The 18,774-nt window shown below is 40.1% G+C and overlaps 1 protein-coding gene and 2 long non-coding RNA genes across 3 annotated transcripts in view; 2 read left to right on the top strand and 1 right to left on the bottom strand.

Moving 5' to 3' along the window:
• fam184aa (family with sequence similarity 184 member Aa) overlaps window positions 1-1,539 on the top strand; it is a 27,323-nt gene extending 25,784 nt beyond the window's left edge. The window contains exon 23 of the mRNA XM_020651741.3: window positions 1-1,539. This exon is cut by the window's left edge and continues 1,077 nt beyond it. The gene's annotated coding sequence lies outside the window, so the exon portion shown is untranslated.
• A 1,771-nt stretch (window positions 1,540-3,310) lies between these two features.
• LOC136178190 (uncharacterized) lies at window positions 3,311-6,647 on the top strand. The gene is made up of 3 exons (XR_010665585.1): window positions 3,311-5,502; window positions 5,798-5,848; window positions 6,079-6,647. It is a non-coding gene; the product is annotated as an uncharacterized lncRNA (long non-coding RNA).
• A 239-nt stretch (window positions 6,648-6,886) lies between these two features.
• On the bottom strand, window positions 6,887-12,464 carry LOC136178191 (uncharacterized). Its single transcript, XR_010665586.1, has 5 exons — window positions 10,303-12,464; window positions 9,881-10,032; window positions 7,654-7,761; window positions 7,425-7,474; window positions 6,887-7,068 (listed from the first exon to the last, which is right to left on the bottom strand). It is a non-coding gene; the product is annotated as an uncharacterized lncRNA (long non-coding RNA).
• Window positions 12,465-18,774: the final 6,310 nt, after the last annotated feature.

Genomic DNA, 18,774 nt, shown 5'->3' with positions numbered 1-18,774 from the left:
CTGTGTGTGTGCCGGCGTGTGTGACGGGTTAGGCCAAGCAGCATGTAAAACACACACACACACACACACACACACACACACACACACACACACACACACACACACACACACACACACACACACACACACACACACACACACACACACTCATCATGCCGCTGTCTGTCACTCACTTGAATCTCCATCTTTGGTGTTTTTAATGATCTCTCTCACACCTGTACAGTTTACAGACTGCATGGTCATGTTCAGCCTGCGGGGGGCGCTGTGTCCCAGGCACAACTCACATCACGTCAAGTTTCCTTCAACTGTCCGGGGACATGTATTTTCAAATACCACAGAAGAAGCAGCATGGCTTCTGCAAGTTACAGTGTACGGTCAGAAGGGGGCGTAATAGAGCACAGTGCACACATTACTGATAATCACAGAAGAAGAAGATAAAGCTTTTTATGGTGATATTTTAAAATGTGCATAAATGAAGTTAAAGGAAACATGACACAAAAAACACAAACACAGCGATGCACGTCTTCCAGAAGTGAACCAGCTGAGTGTGTGAACGCACCGCGATGCATTCAGGGCTCATAGGATTTATTCAGTTGTTTATCGATCACCAACACACACACACAGCTGGTTCACCGTCACACTGTGAACATTTATATATTGATGCTTGAACACAGAAATCTTTTGTTTGTTTTGTTTTTATAAGAAGACTTCTTGTATGTTATTGAGTTGATTTGATTTTGTTTTCATTTATTTATTTGATTTTGAAATATTCTCTTTATTTAACCTGCTGCTGTCGACGTGTTCTGAGAACATGAAGCTCGTCCTGCAGGACGCCTTCTGTCCCACAAACGTGTTCACCGATGATCCGTGCATATCGTCACGTAAAGGTTGCTGCCTCGTGTGGTCGGGAGCAGAACTTGTTGTTTGATCAGCTGATCGTCACTGAACCACAGAGAATCATTCAACAGTAAACATGTAACATCACACTGACCAGGGATCAGTCCATCTCACGTTCTGTTCATAAACCGGACACAAACAGGAAGTCTGTGTACATCAGAGGAACAAACAGGAAGTCTGTGTACATCAGAGAGACAAACAAGAAGTCTGTGTACATCAGAGAGACAAACAGGAAGTCTGTGTACATCAGAGGGACAAACAGGAAGTCTGTGTACATCAGAGAGACAAACAGGAAGTCTGTGTACATCAGAGGGACAAACAGGAAGTCTGTGTACATCAGAGACAAACAGGAAGTCTGTGTACACAAGCGGCACAAACAGGAAGTCGTACGTCAGAGGAACAAACAGGAAGTCTGTGTACATCAGAGAGACAAACAGGAAGTCTGAGTACATCAGAGAGACAAACAGGAAGTCTGAGTACATCAGAGAGACAAACAGGAAGTCTGAGTTGGATTTGATTTGTTTTTCATTCTAATGGAGTCTGTCTGTAAAATACATAATAATGATTATAGCGACATTATTTATTTATATTTATATCATTTCTGTTGTATGTTATGGAAACAGTAAAATGATGATTATGACACGACGGCTCTGCTGTTTTACTGTGTGTGTGTGTGTGTGTGTGCTTTTTTTTTCATTCATTAAGTCTCTACACAGACCACCACAGTAGCCACAATCTACACATCTGTCAGACCACCACAGCAGCCACAATCTACACATCTGTCAGACCACCACAGCAGCTACAATCTACACATCTGTCAGACCACCACAGCAGCTACAATCTACACATCTGTCAGACCACCACAGCAGCCACAATCTACACATCTGTCAGACCACCACAGCAGCCACAATCTACACATCTGTCAGACCACCACAGCAGCCGTGAAAACAGACACTTTTTTTCGGACTTTAGCTATTGTGAACGTACAAAAGTAGGTACATAGATTAAATATACGAACCCCATAAAGGGCATAATATGGGCTCTTTAAGAACACTTCAAAAGACATCAAACCTCACAATGAAGGTTCAGACGTGTTTTATGACCAGTTTTAAATAAGAGCAGTGAGGGTAATGCACAGACGCACAGACAGAGGAGCACTCAGCGTGGATTGAAGCAGTTTGAAAGACATCAGTTAGTTAACATACAGCAGCCTGCCATGTAGTTCACATACTTCACTGTTTAACATGTAAACTGTAGAGCAGATGATCAATTTCACTTTTTGTTTCTTGTCCGTCCACTTATATGCGTAATGGCACGTTTCCTTTATAGTGTAACGCTACTTGAGCAATGACTGCAGCGGCCCTGGCAGCCCTTAAGGCAACCCAGCCCACCGGGAATTGTCCCTGTTCTCCAGATTAGCCACTCCGGGCCTGGCTGCTCCTCACTGCTCGCCATGTGAGCTGGCGGGGATTCTTCATCCCTGCGGGCTGACTCAAAATAAAATAAAAAACCAAAATATCTTGTACACCAAAGCTATTATCTTGTGGTGGCAGTGTTGGATAATTATCTTGTGCACACAAGTTGGATGATCTTGTGCACAAGATAATAATATTGTGCTGAAATGAATGTTGTTAATCAAATCTGGGAGTTGATCTTAGGGGTGAGTTTGTCTTGATACACAGGCCTTTGGTTTGTCCTCAGGGGGTTGTTTGGGCTTTGTAGAGATAGGAGGCAAAAGTGTGGACTTTGATTCGGGTCCAAGCTCCTGCTGAGGTGGAAGGGGTTTTGTGATCTGAGTGCCTAGACACTGAATCGTATTTTTGATGGGAGGCAGAGGGGTTGACTTTGGCAGGACTTGAATCTGAGAGTTGGACTTAGGCGGATAGCGAGTTTGTCTTGATACACAGGCCTTTGGTTTGTCCTCAGGGGGTTGTTTGGGCTTTGTAGAGATAGGAGGCAAGAGTGTGGACTTTGATTCGGGTTCAAGCTCCTGCTGAGGTGGAAGGGGTTTTGTGATCTGAGTGCCTAGACACTGAATCGTATTTTTGATGGGAGGCAGAGGGGTTGACTTTGGCAGGACTTGAATCTGAGAGTTGGACTGAGGGGGACAGCAAGTTTGTCTTGATACACAGGCGTTTGGTTTGTCATCAGGGGGCTTTGTAGAGATAGGAGGCAAGAGTGTGGACTTTGATTCGTGCCAACGCTCCAGCTTGAGATTCCTTAGTTCATCTTTCAACAATGTGGTCTCTTCTTTTAAATGCTCGTTCTCTTTCTCAAGAGCATAACATAGAGCTCTTTTACAGATGTTTTCATGCTGAACATTTGTGTATTTCCATCTAGCCCTCTGGAGTTCCTCTGCATCATCACGTTTAGACGAATAGAGGAGCAGCTTTGCATTCAACCTCTCGATCTCCTTGTAAGGACAGGAAAGCACTTCATTATTTTTCTGTTGCTGCTGCTTGTGAATCTTCTGAGGACATGTTGGAGGCAATTTCGTTGTATTCACCTGCGCTGTCTTTTTTAGCAACATGTTCGCATTAAACATAATGTCTTTGATGACAGTCTCCTCATTAAGCTTTGTGTTTCTCAGCTGGAGACTAGCGTTTTGCTTTAAAATCTCTCTGCTTGTCTGTTCTTGCTTCATCTGTTCAGATTCAAGATCTTGGATCTTCTTTTGTAGCTGTGCTACCATCTGTTGAAGGTTAACTAATTTATTTTTCAAATGTTCTTTTTCTTCGACCTCCTTATTCAGCGTTTTCTTCCACAGGAGCTGCTCTTTATCAGAAGTCACTGAAGAGGTCTCCTGCAATGCCTTCATTTGCACCATCTCAGATTTGAGAAGTTCATGATTATTCTTGGAAGAGTCATATTTAATTGTCATCTTTGCCAGCTTTTCATTTGTTTGATCATTTTCTACCTTCAGCGCTTGGTTAATGGTCTTCAACTTCTCCATGACCTTGTCACACTTTTTTAGTTCCTCCTGAACTTGGGTCAGGTCTTTGTAATAATGGTCTATCTGAGCAATCATCATCTCACTTTGAGTGATTGACCTTCTTTGTTTGCCCTCTGCCTCTTCCATAGTTTTCCAAAGGGATGTTATCATCCTTTCATTGCTCATAATGTCTTCTGTGCGTTTCCTCTCCTTTTTCTCCAGCCTTTCATAATGGGAAATGCACCTGTTAAGCCTAAGCTTCAATCTATTGTTCTTCATGTTTTGCTGCTCCACAGTCTTTTCCAGCTTCTCATTTTCAACTGTCATAGCATTTATTGTTCCTTTGTGTTCACTAATGCGTTTGTCTTTCTCCATCTGTGACTCTTTGAACGACATAATGATTCTATTTGAATCTGACCTCTCCATTTTTAAATTGTATATTTCCATCTTGTTCTTCTCTGCTTGGCCTAGGGCATTTTTAAGTTCTTTATCTTGTATTGCAACTGTTTCCTCTGTTGCAGTTAGTTTTTGTCTAAGATGGGGTATCTCATTCAACTGTAAAATGCAATCTTTGAGAGCTATTTTTGATTTCTTCAACTTCTCTGTAGTGGCTTCATGTAAGAGCTCATTATGTTTCAATTTATTTTTTTGGTCATCCATAACTTTCAACGCATGATTTTTAAACCCTGTTAATTTACTAATATTATAAGTGTTTGTCTCATTGGTCATCTTCAGTGTTTTGACCTCAAAAATTAATGAGGTATAACTTGCTATCGCACACTCTTTCTGCTCTTGCATCAATTTGTTGATTTTCAATTTTTCCTCTAGTTGTTTGCATGTCCTTTGTAAAGCTAAAGTCCTTGCAGCTGAGTCGTTGGTTTCCTGAGCTCTCAGAAGCTGCTCATTTTTCAATTCTTCCTGCAGCTTTAGTTGAGAGGCTTTCTGCACTTTGAAATCTTTTTGTAGTTTTTCATGCTGCTCAGTTGCTGTCTTTAAAGACAGCTGGGTTTTTCCCAGATCTGTGTTTTCTCTTTTTAGCTCTCTGATCACTGCCATTAAGCTTTTCTCATTGTCCTTGCACCTCTTTAATTCAGCATTATACTGGCTCCTTTTTAAGTCTGATGCGTTCATGATGCCTCCTTTGTCTTGCTTCAAATAGCCTGCTGTGAAAAGAAATGTGGGTCTTCACCTGCACCTACTCAGTTCAGAATCAGATTAAAGACAGATTCAGTCACTCTCTTCACTTCAGTTACTAAGCTAAAGCTGCTGTGATCTGTGACATCATGACACTCTAATAATGATGTCATAAGGGCTTTGATGTTTGAACCGGGTTGAACCGCTGGGGATTCTATGCAGGGTTTTTCAAACAATAACAAAAGAGCCGCTGCTGTATCTGGTTTGAACCAGTGGGCGCGCACTGTAGCTGTTCCCACTCAACGTTCTTGAAGCCAAAATACGCCGCTTACGGGCGCTTCCATTTGGCGATTTTGACGTCATTTGGAGCCAGAGTCTGCGCAGTAGGGTCCGGGGGCAGGAGCCCTGGTAACACGCCCCGCCCACTTAGCGTACTGCCCTGATGACTTACCATAGACTGTAAATATTACAGTGACTAATATGACTTACGCAGCCCAGTTACGCCGAAAGCGCTCTGCCGGTCTACGATGAAGAAATGTGTAAGTACAACAAACCACTGTATTCAAAGTCTAATGTTTAAACACTGTGTTTTTAAAAATCCAGTTATTTTGATCATTATTGAAAATACGTGGGCTGCTGGGTCCTCTGGTTTTAATGAAATCGTTCTATATTTAAGCTATATTTAAGCTAGGTTAGCACCACAGACCGTAGACTACAGGTGGTAAGATATGTTGTATTCTGTTAGAAACTGATAGTCTGCAATGTGAGTCATGTCTGATTTTCTAATATATTTAAGTGAACAGTAAATCAATTGTTTTTTATGTCTTCATTTAGGCAAAGAAGAGATAAAAGCAGCTGGTCTGATATCTTCCACAGAGGTGAAGTGTAAGTTAAAATCATCTGTTAAAAGTTTATATCCTGTGATTGTTTTTAAGTTTCATAAGAGGATTGTAAAAACAAGCTATTGTTAACAATACAGTCTTCTAAAATAAAAATCACACTGAGTCAAACACCAGCTAAATGTTAAATAGAAAGGTGATGTTTTCTTTTCCATTTTACAGTCAACAGAACCTAAAAATGACTCATTTCAACCTTTGTCTGCACACCTGTTACAGAGGTCAGGCTGGGGTCACTTAGTTTGAAGGAACCTCCTCCTTTTTTCACCTGTGCCAGATGCCCTGCTCATCCACTGTGGTAGAAATGACCTTACACCAGCAGCTCTCCCCAGATGAAGAGTCCTCTCTGCCATCACCCAGAGGAGCTGATCGACGTCTGAAGAAGGTGGACAGAGTCTGGTGCTTTGTGACAGTGAACAGTGAGAAGGCTACCATAGTCATCCTCAGATAAAACACAGAGATCCTGGTCAATATTTAATTTCTTTTTCTTTACATGATGTTGCCCTGTGTTTGAAAGGCCAGATGCTGGAGGGTTGTGTTGGATTTGCTTCTCCATCATATTTTAACAGTCAAACAATCATCCAGGATCTCTTTACTTTATTTGATTTTTCTTGGGATTTCTTTGTTAAATTATTTTTTATACTTTCTCCTATGTCCCAGCAGTTCGACCTGATTGTCTCCCTTACTTATTTTCCACATGGTTAATGAAGCCAGGGGTTGTTTATTGAAAGTTTCTTTTCATAAAATGTTTAAATAAACTTTGTATAAATCTGATACGACTGTCTCTGATTAACTGGAGCACTACAGCGTGTTGGTCACAGTAAAATCATTTAGCAGTTAAGTTTAAAGCTCACATTTGAAAAGGCCTTGAACTGACATTAATTTCTTCTTGACCAACAACAGCTAAGACAACAGCAAAGCTAACAGACGAGCTCAGCTTGTCACAGCCGGGCTCGTCTGAGATAAATGGCCTTCAAACTTATTCAATATTAAACATTTAAAGCCAATAAGCATAGCAAGATACGCATGAGATTCCATTTCAATTTATTCAATCACAGACTTGTCAAACAGTCTGGCATGTTGTGCTGCTGTTTTCAAGAGTTAATAACTGAAGAGAAGAAGACCATCGAGAGAGGACAGGAAACGCTCAGGGGACGAGTCCTCCATGTTGTCAGGGGTTGCTGATGGATCTGAATCTGAGGGCATCTTCTGTAATAAAGAAAAACAATCACAGAGTTAAATGTAAAGTATAATGAATTTTACTGTGATGTTTATGCCTCAGACCTGAAATCAGATCTGTCCTCAGGTTCTGCTAAACTTCAGCTTCTAAAGTTTGTTTTTATGAAAGGAGAACTATTTATGAGGAAAAACAAAATATATAATAAGACATGATGAATTCAACAATATGATCAGCTTGATGAATTTATGTTTTAAGACAAAAGTGTTCCTGCCACTTTCTATTGAAGATTATTTTAAACTGTCATCACATGGGCCAGCCTGATAAATTAAACTAATGTTAAACATTCTCATATAATCAGAGAGCCAATTTGTGTGCTGAACCTCACTGGAGCTGGAATCAGAGTCTGGACTGCTGTTTCCTTTGAGCATTGATTTCCTTGAAGACAGAAAGAAGAAGAATTTAAACATGAACTTCTTGCAGAACCATAGAGGCTGTTAAAATCTTCTGCTAGTCTTCCGTACATTTTAAGATGGATTATAAATTGTTACTAAAATTACTTTGATGCTGATAGCGGTTACAATAACACGGTCCAATCATGTGAGAGATAACTTTACCTTTGAGTCCTATGTGAAGGCGTTCTCTTCAGAATCAGCACTGCAAAGACAAGATGATGGCGTCCACCTTCACAACCTGCTGCTTCAGTCTGGCTGCTTCATGGTCTCCTACAGGAACACCACAGAAATGCAATCAAAGTACTTCACTTTATTTATCAGAGGATGTACTGTATGCAAAGTAAAAAAAAATTAGCTGTAATTCCTCATAAAGATTTGAGACTGCTTTGTTATTTGAGAGCACAGATTGTTTCTTTTCCCTTCTCTCTGTTTGCCTGTACATGACCTTTTAGTGCTGTAAAAGATGCTACAGTAAATCCTGGACCAGCTGTGTGGATGGTGTGACTGTGTGCTAAAGCTTTGTTAAAGTTGTCACGCACATACTCATATGCCTTTGGAGAGTAAAAGTACAGTGTGGTGGCAAACTGCTTATAAAATATAAAATAGTATTTTATTGGTGAGGTGCCTACAAAGCGTCCTACAGAGTAGCAGCAGCTTTAGAGGGAGGAGACGAGCGCATTATGGAGAGGAGCTCACCGCAGGGGGCGAGCTGGGGGAGAGACCAGAGACCAGAGAAAAACGAAATCCCTGTTTAAAATATAATGTTGGTGAGAAGAGGGAAATAGGATGACATAAATGTCAATGTTGAAATTCTTTTGAATACAGAGGCTGTGAATGTTCAGTTTTCTTTGGCTATAAAAAGGCAACAACAGCCTGTAGTTTAATCCTGGTGTTTCTCTTTGTTAACGATTATTGAAGCGAAATCAAAAATAAATGCATGACATTTAAAACATATTAACATGTGTGGGGAAAAACGTGATCTTTATGTCTTCTTTTATTGTGCCTATGTCTCCTCCTAACTACAATAACAGCAGCATGTTATGTGTAACACTGGTCTCCTGCATTAACACCTTCCTTTCAAAGGTGTTAAATACAGATACACAGTCACAATCAATGAGCGTCATGAATTTACAATATGATCAACTTGTGACTGTTGAATTGGTGTGTGTGGAAGCTAAGGGATTTTGGATCTCTCTTTTTATCACTCCATAAATCAGAAAATACTATCAACAGACTTCAAAAACCGATTTTCGCCATGTTTTTATGAATAAACTGTTATATAAATCAGGCTATGAATGATATATGAACAAACCCCTCTTTAAATACCTTCAGAATACAGATAGGAATAAAACTGGAAAGTTTGGTGTATGCGAGTGCTACTGAAGTGGAGATTTCTGTCTCAGAGTATGAGAAAAAACTCATTTTGAGAAAACAGACATTAAAGATTTGTATTGTAAAATTCTATAAATTCTTATTGGAAATGACTATTTACAGACATAATATATATGTTTTACTTTTATTTTAGAGTATAAATTAATAAATTAATTTAGTTTTTTCAACAAACAACTTCAATCTGCTTAATTTATCCGCGCACCTGCACAGACATAAACACAACCCTCCCGTTTTGAAAAGTTCCACTCGATAATCCGTTATTTCTAAGAGTCCAGCACAGCATCAGCAGTAAGCAGATGTCCATATATATTTATATGTATACATATATTCTGTTATTTATAGGAGTTCAGCACCGCGACATCGTTCCGACTCATCTTGAAGTCGTGTATGTTTACACTCTCCTGCGGTTCTCTCTCTCTCTCACACACACACACTACAGAACCCACGATTCTGTGAATCTATATTTATTTTCATCCCTGATCCGGCACAATTCGGACAAATTCAATCACAAAGCAGCTCATTCAATCGGGCAACATGAACAAGCAGCCACTGCTATGTGTCATGTGCGTCACTTTTATATCTAAATCTAACGCCGCGATCAGACAAAATGTATTCAAATATACACATAAATGTATCATTTGGATATTTTCTTTATGTTAGTTAGAAACATTACATGTTCAGGGAGTGAATATAGCCCAAAATCTCAAAATTGACCAGGGCATAAAAAATTGAAAAATTGACCAGCTGGACACTTCTGCTGGATCTGTTCTAATGGGAGCCTTCAACTTCTGGGTTTCAAGTTAAAGGACAATAAAATTATTGAATACAAAAACAATATATAATGTATATAGAATCAATATTAAAAACGTGTAATCTATATAGATTTGTCTTTATTCTAGCTACATAGTAATGTCTTATACAAAGACAAGTCAGCCTGTTACACAATCTATTAACATGGTGGGAAATATGGTCTCTGGTAAAAGTAAATTAACAACACCTTAGCTTGTAGTAGCTGAGTTTCGTTATCAGTTGAGTCATCTGAATCGTCCCCATATTTTTGGGGAGCCATTGACACCCTCTTTGTCAGCACTGAAGGTTCTTCTTCCTTCAGCAGAGAGTTCAGTTTACGGGTTGTCTCAAAACGGGTAGCTAGAGAAAAAAGGAAAATGGGCCCTTTTATAAAACACAAAGACTGAAAATATATTATTGGTTGTTGATCATTGCTTCTACATTAGTGTAAAAACATAATTCATACTAAACGACAAATGCAAGAAAGTCTTTTGTCAGTTGGACAATAAAGTCAGGACATGTGCTAAAACAGGCTGAATCTCCTCGTGTTCGCATTATTGAACTCTAACAAATTTTGAAGCAATTAAACAAGGACATGGTTTACTAAATGCCAGAGTTATTGTATCTTACCACTAACGAAGATTACTTCTTCTCTGTAATGAGGCCAACCTCCTCTCTGTTTCCTTCCATGACGCCATTCAATGACAGCTGTGTAGTTTGAAATCAGATTTCCATCCTCTGCCATCTTGTTGTCATTGTACCCCCTAATGGCATCAGTTCTGATGTCACTCAATTTTCCACGGTCCTCCCCTTCACTCCAACGGACCACAGCAAACTTCCTCTCCATGACTGCTGAAGTGACCAAATAAATCATTGGTAAATAGAGCATTTTGCATGCTAAACATCTGTGTTCTGAGGAAAATTATTTTAAAAAACATTAAATCTACAGATTTAGACAAGTAAATAAAAAACTTTTATAAATTCGACCAAAAAGAAAAAATTTCACCAACAATATGTGTCATCATTCATCTGTTAATGTTAGTAAGCACACAGGAACCCACATAATTTTATCAGAAACACTTCTTTTGAAAATAGTTTTTGTTCTATAGCTGACGTTTGGTTTCCATGTACCAGTAGTTTGATTTGATTAATATTACATGACTTAACATTTATATGTAAATATGAGAGAATATGAAGTCCTTTTTGAATTTCAATATTTCAATTTTTCATTTATAAATGAGCAATAGCATGGCAAACAAGACTACCACACATCTGTCAGACCACCACAGCAGCCACAATCTACACATCTGTCAGACCACCACAGCAGCCACAATCTACACATCTGTCAGACCATCACAGCAGCCACAATCTACACATCTGTCAGACCACCACAGCAGCCACAATCTACACATCTGTCAGACCAGGTGTTTTGTTTAAATATGAAATATTTCTGTTGTCCTGAATTTATGTTTAATGTATAAATGAACCTTGATTTAAATGTATTTCCTTGCGTGGTTTTGTGTTGAATTTAAGTGGGAATAAGAGCTATTCACCATGAGACTTTTTTGACGGACTTAAGGGTCTGTGTGGCGCCCAATTGGACCCCTGCTAGATTTCAGTTACGCTACAACCCCTAGATGTGTAAATATGAAGAGAGAAGTAAATCAAACTCAGCGGCATCAGGAGATCAAACGTACTTTATTGTCATGCAGTTTCTTTAGTGTTTGTCTGCTGAACACACTTTCATTTTAAACACTTCATACTGATAGTTTTGCGCTTAGTCATTGCAGATGAAGATATATATCATAAATGTTTAACAGAAGCAGGTTTATAATCATATAGTCGATTTAAAATGAACTTTAAAGCATGTTTAGACTTTATTCTATATAACAGTCATGTGCTTTCATGAACAATGTTTTGAGGAAGTGTTGCTCCTTGTCAGGCTGTTCCCCAAACTGATTATTTAAAAAAAGGTAACTGGTAGGTTAAATAAGAGGCAGATATCCATCTTCAATCGAGCTGACTTTAATGTAACTTCTGCACTTTACAACCATGGACTGCAAATATTACAATATAGCTCACCTGGGGGTTAACAGCCTCGTCAGGTCTGCCATACCAGGGAAAATAAAACTTTGGATTTACTGTATGCAAACACCAAGGATGAATACAGATAATCACCCCTCCCCCCCCCGGGCCGCTCAGACCACAACCTGGTGAGACTGAAGCCCATTTACATACCTATGGTGAAAAAACAACCCCCCACAACCAGGTATGCGAAGAAGTGGTCTAAGGAGGCCACTGAGGCGCTGCAGGACTGCTTCGACACCACTGACTGGGAGGTGCTGTGCAGCCCACATGGGGAGGACGTTGACGATTTAATTCACTGCATCACAGATTACATAAACTTCTGTGTTGAGAACACTGTACCCACCAAAAAAATACAGTGTTTCTCCAACAACAAACCCTGGGTGACGCCTGAGCTGAAAACCCTGCTCAATGAAAAGAGAAGGGTTTTTAGATCTGGAGACAGAGAGGAGCTGAAGAGGGTGCAGAAGGAGCTCAAGATAAAAATCAAGGAGGGGAAAGCCAACTACCGGGCAAAGATGGAGGAGCATTTACAACATAAAAATGCAAGAGGAGTCTGGAGGGGCCTGAATAACATCTCAGGTCACAGCAGAAGGCGTGGGAGGGGCCCTGAAGCAGGAGACAGAGCCCACCAGAGCGCAGCCCAGCCCTACTCCATCTGAGTACCCTGAGTACCCTGCCACCCCCCTCAACAGCCCTCCCCTCCTCCTACTCCTCCTCCGACGGCCTCTCCATAACAGCTGATCAGGTGAGAAGTCAGCTGAGGAAGATCAAGGCGAGGAAGGCCACAGGTCCCGACGTATTATATATTTTTTTATTTAATATGTTTGATTTGATTTTTAATTTCCCCCCCCACGGGGATCAATAAAGTTTATCTTTATCTTACTAACTGCTGCATCATGCATTCATATTACACTGCTGCCCTCTGCTGGCACTGGGTTTCCTCTTTTTTTCCACCACATAAATTGTGTGGAAAAATATAAATAGTGCAGTTACTTCTGTATAGCATACAGTAGTTTACCTACCAACATTGTTTGAATTCAGATTATTTAGAAACCATCTTTTATACTTATCTAAGAATATGTTAAAACAAACTAAATAAAAAGACTTAATAATTTGGAAATGTTTGGAAATTAAAGTGACTACACCTATAACTACCACAAGATGTGTTTGTAATGTCAGAAAAATATTAGTGTTTCCTTTGGTATAAAAGCAGGAGTGTTTGGATAATTTCACTAATAGACAAATCATTTAACAACAGTATCTATCCACATTTGTAGATTATAAATCTAAAAATGAATGTTTTATTTATTTTCGGTGTTTTACTTAATTTTGTTATTGTTATTTTGTCTCCTAATTCACAATGACTTCTCTACGTCGATACGACCTTTACCTGAGAGTGACACGTCCAATGGAAGCCACGCCCAACCTCACTTCTGCTGCTGCGCATCACGCTCAGGTGCACCAAAGTTAACATCGACCCTGGACCACTCGAGCGGATAGAGAAAGTTGTTGTTTAAACTCAACATTCAGGGTTTTCTTCTTGTTTCTTTGTACAGGTGTGTGCAGGTGTTTCCTCGCTCTGTGCTGTAGCTCTGAGGTAAAATGATTTTCTAAACATTACTGTTCACAGAGCTCAGAGATTAAATGTTCATCTTGATAAAGTAATATGAATAGACTTAATCCAGCCTTCTGTATTTAATTTACTCAAAGAAACAGCAGTGATTCATTTATTAAGTGCAGTAACCAACAACTAACCACCAGAGGGCGTCCTCTATATATAAAGTGATTTATAAACGATAAAATGCATTTATTTTCAACCTTTAAATTTAATTAGAGTTTTTGTTGTTGTGACAGTTAGTTTTGTAAAACAATAAAGTAATTGGATATTTAAGATTACATCATTGTATGGTAAATTATTTATATTAAAGCTGCATTTTTACCTTTTAGTTAATTAAATTAGTTTTTAGTTTTTCTTAATGAAAATACCACAAACCTTTTTATTAATTTAATTGAAATGATCAATTTGATTAAATCTGCTTATTTGATTAGGATTCAAATATTTGAATAAGAGTACATCTTACAGCTCAATGAGATAGTTCAGATTAAACACGTAAATTAAAGGAAACATTTACAAGTTCAAACGGTTATTTAAAAATTCTTCTTCCTTGATTTTATTAGCTTTCATATGCTCATAACTCTTCTTCACCGACCTTATGAGCTCGATTATATTAACCCTTGTGATGTCCTCCCGATTGCAATACACCAGCTGTCCTCTGGGGTCAAAATGACCCCGCTCGGTTTGTCTGTAATTTGAGTCATATAACATAAATTAATTCAATCAATTCTGTGTTACACCTTTAGTCTGACTTCAGTCCAACCTATTACCATGCAATTTATCTTTTTAATTTTTTTTTTAGGGCCAATAGATCTTGTTTACATAAAAGGACACCCTTTTTTTGAGTGGAAAAAAAATATTTTGAATTTATATCATTTTGATTCTTTGACTTATCACAGAGTGGTATATGTCTATCTCTAAGTATAAGTTTAGTGAAGATGCTGTGTTTGAATCATTTGAATGGCAGCAAATAATAACACCTGCTGCTCTCCGGGGTCAAACTGACCCCGTCCAGTTTGACTGTAATTTAAAGAATATAAAGTGGATTTTTAAACCCAATTCTGTGTTACACCTTTAGTAACAACTTAATTCAAACACATTAGCACCATTTTCTTTTATTCCATTTGAGATCTAAGGTCAATAAGACCTCATTTACATGCCTGCCTGTGAGGCAGGTAGTAAATGCATGATCTATATATGCACTGTATTTTTGGCACATTTCCAATGTTTTGAGATCACTCTGGTGAGGGCAGAATTTGCACTTGTTTTTTGGGTGATGGGCCAGGAGGGGCTGCTGGGTGAGGGGCAGCTGCTGCAGAGGCCAAAAAGATACCTACTATTTTAACTAGTGGACAACGAGGCACTTATTCCTTTACTAGTAAACTGTACGGGGCTTTACTAGTAAACTAGTAAGGTGAAAACTGCTCCCCCTAGTGTGACTAATTGACATTTTAGCTACTACTAGTTAACTAGTAAACATTTCTGAGCCTATTGCAAGCCCTTTTAACATTAAATCATTAAGAAATTATAGATATTAATAATTGCTTTTTGACATGTTAGAATTCCAAGCCGACATATCCACGATGTAATTTTCAACTCAATTCTCACTAAAAATGTTCATTCTAGATATCATAAATTCAATTATTTGAGTGACAAAGTTCATTTATGATATCTACAATTGTTCTTACATTACAAATATCACAAATTAATTCTAGATATCTAAAATGCAATTCTTACTTGTCGAAATTACATGATTGATATGCTGACATGTTGAAATGTAAATTCCAATAGTGAAAACTAAATTGCCAGACTCATTTAATGTTAAAGGACTGGCCATACCGAGCCTCACTAGTAGACATTTTGCACCTTACAAGTTAACATGAAGAATTTTTGCCGTCTACTAGTAAATCTTTCAACTCTCTACTTGTAAACTAATGCAGGTCATTTTAACCCCAGAGGACAACAGACGTTAGTAAATTCAATAAAACAGCCATAATTCAATCAAATTACCTCAAATTTACTGTAATCATGAAGAGCATAGTACTGAACAACCCCCATTATTTTCAGACCAGCTGATGAATAAAAAACACATTTGACGGCAAAAGATTGAATTTGGAGTCCGAACGAGCCTAGGTTCGAATCCCACTGTGTCTGGTGATGGAGGGTTTGAATCTTATCAGGCAAATTTGAAGTGACGATGATAATTGGCGGTTGAGTGAACGCTGGCGCGTTTAGCTGCCGCTGCTCTCCGGTTCCTCTGACTGTTTTTGCTGATCTATGGACCTTTTGCATTTGTTGTATTCTTCCCTGGACATACTTCCAAAAGATCAGATTACCCGGTGAGTTAATTTGGACTGGTAGCCTTTTAGCTTACCTGTTGCGTGTAGGGCTCCCACTCCTCACCTGGGCTGCTTCTGCTGCCGGAGCCCTTATCCAGTCCATCACCGGCAACAATGTGGATTAATAAAATGTTTGTATGGTCCGTGCTCGTCTGGACTGCCCTGTCCTTGGTCTTCAACCCAACGGCAGCGGTACTCCATTACACAGCCGCTGAGCTCCTGCAACTACGCTTCCACCTGTCCGATCCTCCACCGGCTTTGCATCTCTACCTGGACATCGCTTGTCATGCCCGTCGGAAATATATCCACCATGGTTCCCGACGGGGCTTTCAAATTGACGAGTCCACACCAATACAATCCATCTGGTCCTCATCTCACCAACCCCGAAGAAACTCCAGCCGGAAAGTTGACCACACTGTCCTAGCCAGCCTAGCCAGGTCGGCTAACGTCAGGGTCAAACACGACCACAACGATGTCAAGTTCGGATTATTCAACACCCGCTCTCTTACCGGCAAAGGTCCTCTCCTCCAGGAGCTCCTGGTTGACCGTAAGGTTGATTTTTTTGTGTTTAACCGAAACATGGCAACAACCTAATGACTTTTCACAGCTGAATGAATGTACCCCTCCAGGGTTTGTTTACATCTGTCAACCCCGTGCCTCTGGCAGAGGGGGAGGTCTCGCGATAGTTTACTGCGAGAATTGGAAAGTGTCGCCTGTTTCTGTCCCTGTCCAGTTGTCTTTTGAATCTATTGCCTTACAACTGAATGGGCCTTCACCTACCATAGTGGCCACTGTCTATCGTCCACCAAACCAATACTGATTTCTTGAATGAATTTGCTTCATTTTTAACTCATCTGTGCTCACTCTCCCCTAACATAATATTGCTGGGAGATTTTAATATACATATGGATAAAACTAACAATGCCTTGACGAAGGACTTTACATCCTGCCTTGACAGCTTTGGATTACAGCAACATATTGATTTTCCTACACACTCCAAAGGACATATCTTGGACTTAATCTGCTGCTCTGGTGTCACTCCTCTTGACTGCGCTGCAGATGTCCTTCCCATTTCTGATCACGTTAATATCTTTCAATGTCAAACTTACACTATCCAAAAAATATCTGCCACGTGTCATTTCATATCGCAACATCAAGGACATTAACTTAACTGCTCTCTCCAGTGGCATTGACAGCCTCCCCAGCATAAACTGTTTATTCACCCCCGATGAACTGGTTTCTCATTACAATGATGGTCTTCATAGCCTCTTAAATACCCTGGCTCCTTTAAAAACCCGGACTGTTTCATTTACCCACTCTGCTCCATGGTTTACACTTGAACTTCGCCTACTCAAAACAAAAGGCTGTCGCCTGGAACGTCTCTACAAGAAAACTGGACTTCTTATTCACAGAGAAATGTACAATAACCACATTCTCCACTACAAGGACAGTCTCTCTACAGCAAAATCAACTCACTACGCAGGTATCATCAGCTCAGGTGAAGGGAATACAAGGACACTATTCTCCATCGTCAACAACATACTACGACCACCAGACTCTCTTGCTTCTCATCTGTTTTCCACCGCCTATTGTAACTCTTTAATGTCATTTTTCACTGCCAAAGTAGACAAGATTCACCAGCAACTGACTCCTAACATCTCATCTCTCCCAGTCTTCTTACCTCCTCTCTCTCACTCACTTTCAAGTTTCAAACTTCCTTCTGTTGCTGAAATATCTGACCTCAGAAATCAAAACCATCTACCTGTCCATTAGACCCTCTCCCTACTGTCCTAGTAAAAGCTTGCCTACCCCCTCTGTCTTCCCTAATAATGGTCATCACACATTCCTCCCTCACCTCTGGTCTTGTTCCCATTTCTTTCAAGTCAGCTTCAATAACCCCTATACTTAAAAAACCTGCTGCAGACCCAAATGACTTCAACAACTTCCGTCCTATCTCTAATCTACCCTTCTTATCCAAAATTCTTGAAAAAACAGTTGCATCTCAGGTTCACACTCATTTGTCTGACAATAACCTCTATGAACAGTTCCAGTCTGGTTTCCGCCCCCTCCATAGCACAGAGACAGCATTGGTAAAAATCACCAATGACCTCCTCATGGCAGCTGATTCCGGACTTCTAACCATCCTCATCCTCCTTGATCTAAGTGCAGCCTTCGACACCATCTCCCATCACACACTCCTTGACAGACTTGCCTCCATCGAAATCACTGACACACCCTTGCACTGGTTTTCATCCTATCTCTCTGGTCATACTCAGTTCACTCAACTCGGAACCTTCAAATCCCAACCATTTCCAGTCACCACTGGTGTTCCTCAGGGTTCTGTCCTGGGCCCCCTTCTGTTCATCATCTATCTCCTTCCTCTTGGCCATATCTTCCGTAAGTGTAACATCCAGTTCCATTGCTATGCGGATGACACCCAGCTCTATCTGTCCACCAAACCCACCTCCTCCCTCCCGCCCACTTCCCTGACTGATTGCCTGCAAGAAATCAAATCCTGGTTCACCTTCAACTTCCTCAAATTAAACAGTGACAAAACCGAGCTTCTCCTCATTGGCACCAAATCAACAATCTCCAAACTTGACAGTTTTTCTCTGGCTATTGACCACTCCTCAGTTTCCCCTTCCCTTCAGGTTAAGAGTCTGGGTGTCATCCTCGACAGCACACTATCATTCCAAGCTCACATCAATAATGTCACCCGGTCTGCTTATTTCCATCTACGTAACATTAATCGCCTCCGCCCGTCCCTCACTCCCAGCAGTACTGCCATCCTCGTCAACACCCTGGTTACATCCCGCATTGACTACTGCAACTCCCTTCTCTTTGGTCTCCCTCTCAAGTCCATCCACAAACTTCAACTGGTCCAGAATTCTGCCGCTCGCATCATCACCAGAACACCCTCTGTTAATCACATCACCCCTGTCCTACAGCAGCTTCATTGGCTCCCGGTTAAACATCGCATCACCTTCAAAATTCTGCTTCTCACCTTCAAGGCCATCCACAACCTCGCTCTGCTTTACATCTCTGAACTCCTGCACATCA

The sequence above is a fragment of the Labrus bergylta genome, chromosome 24 (assembly GCF_963930695.1).
Source record: "Labrus bergylta chromosome 24, fLabBer1.1, whole genome shotgun sequence".
In the NCBI taxonomy this organism is placed as follows: Eukaryota; Metazoa; Chordata; class Actinopteri; order Labriformes; family Labridae; genus Labrus; species Labrus bergylta.
The sequence above is the reverse complement of the archived record's forward strand: the minus strand, read 5'-3'. Positions and strand labels throughout refer to the sequence as shown.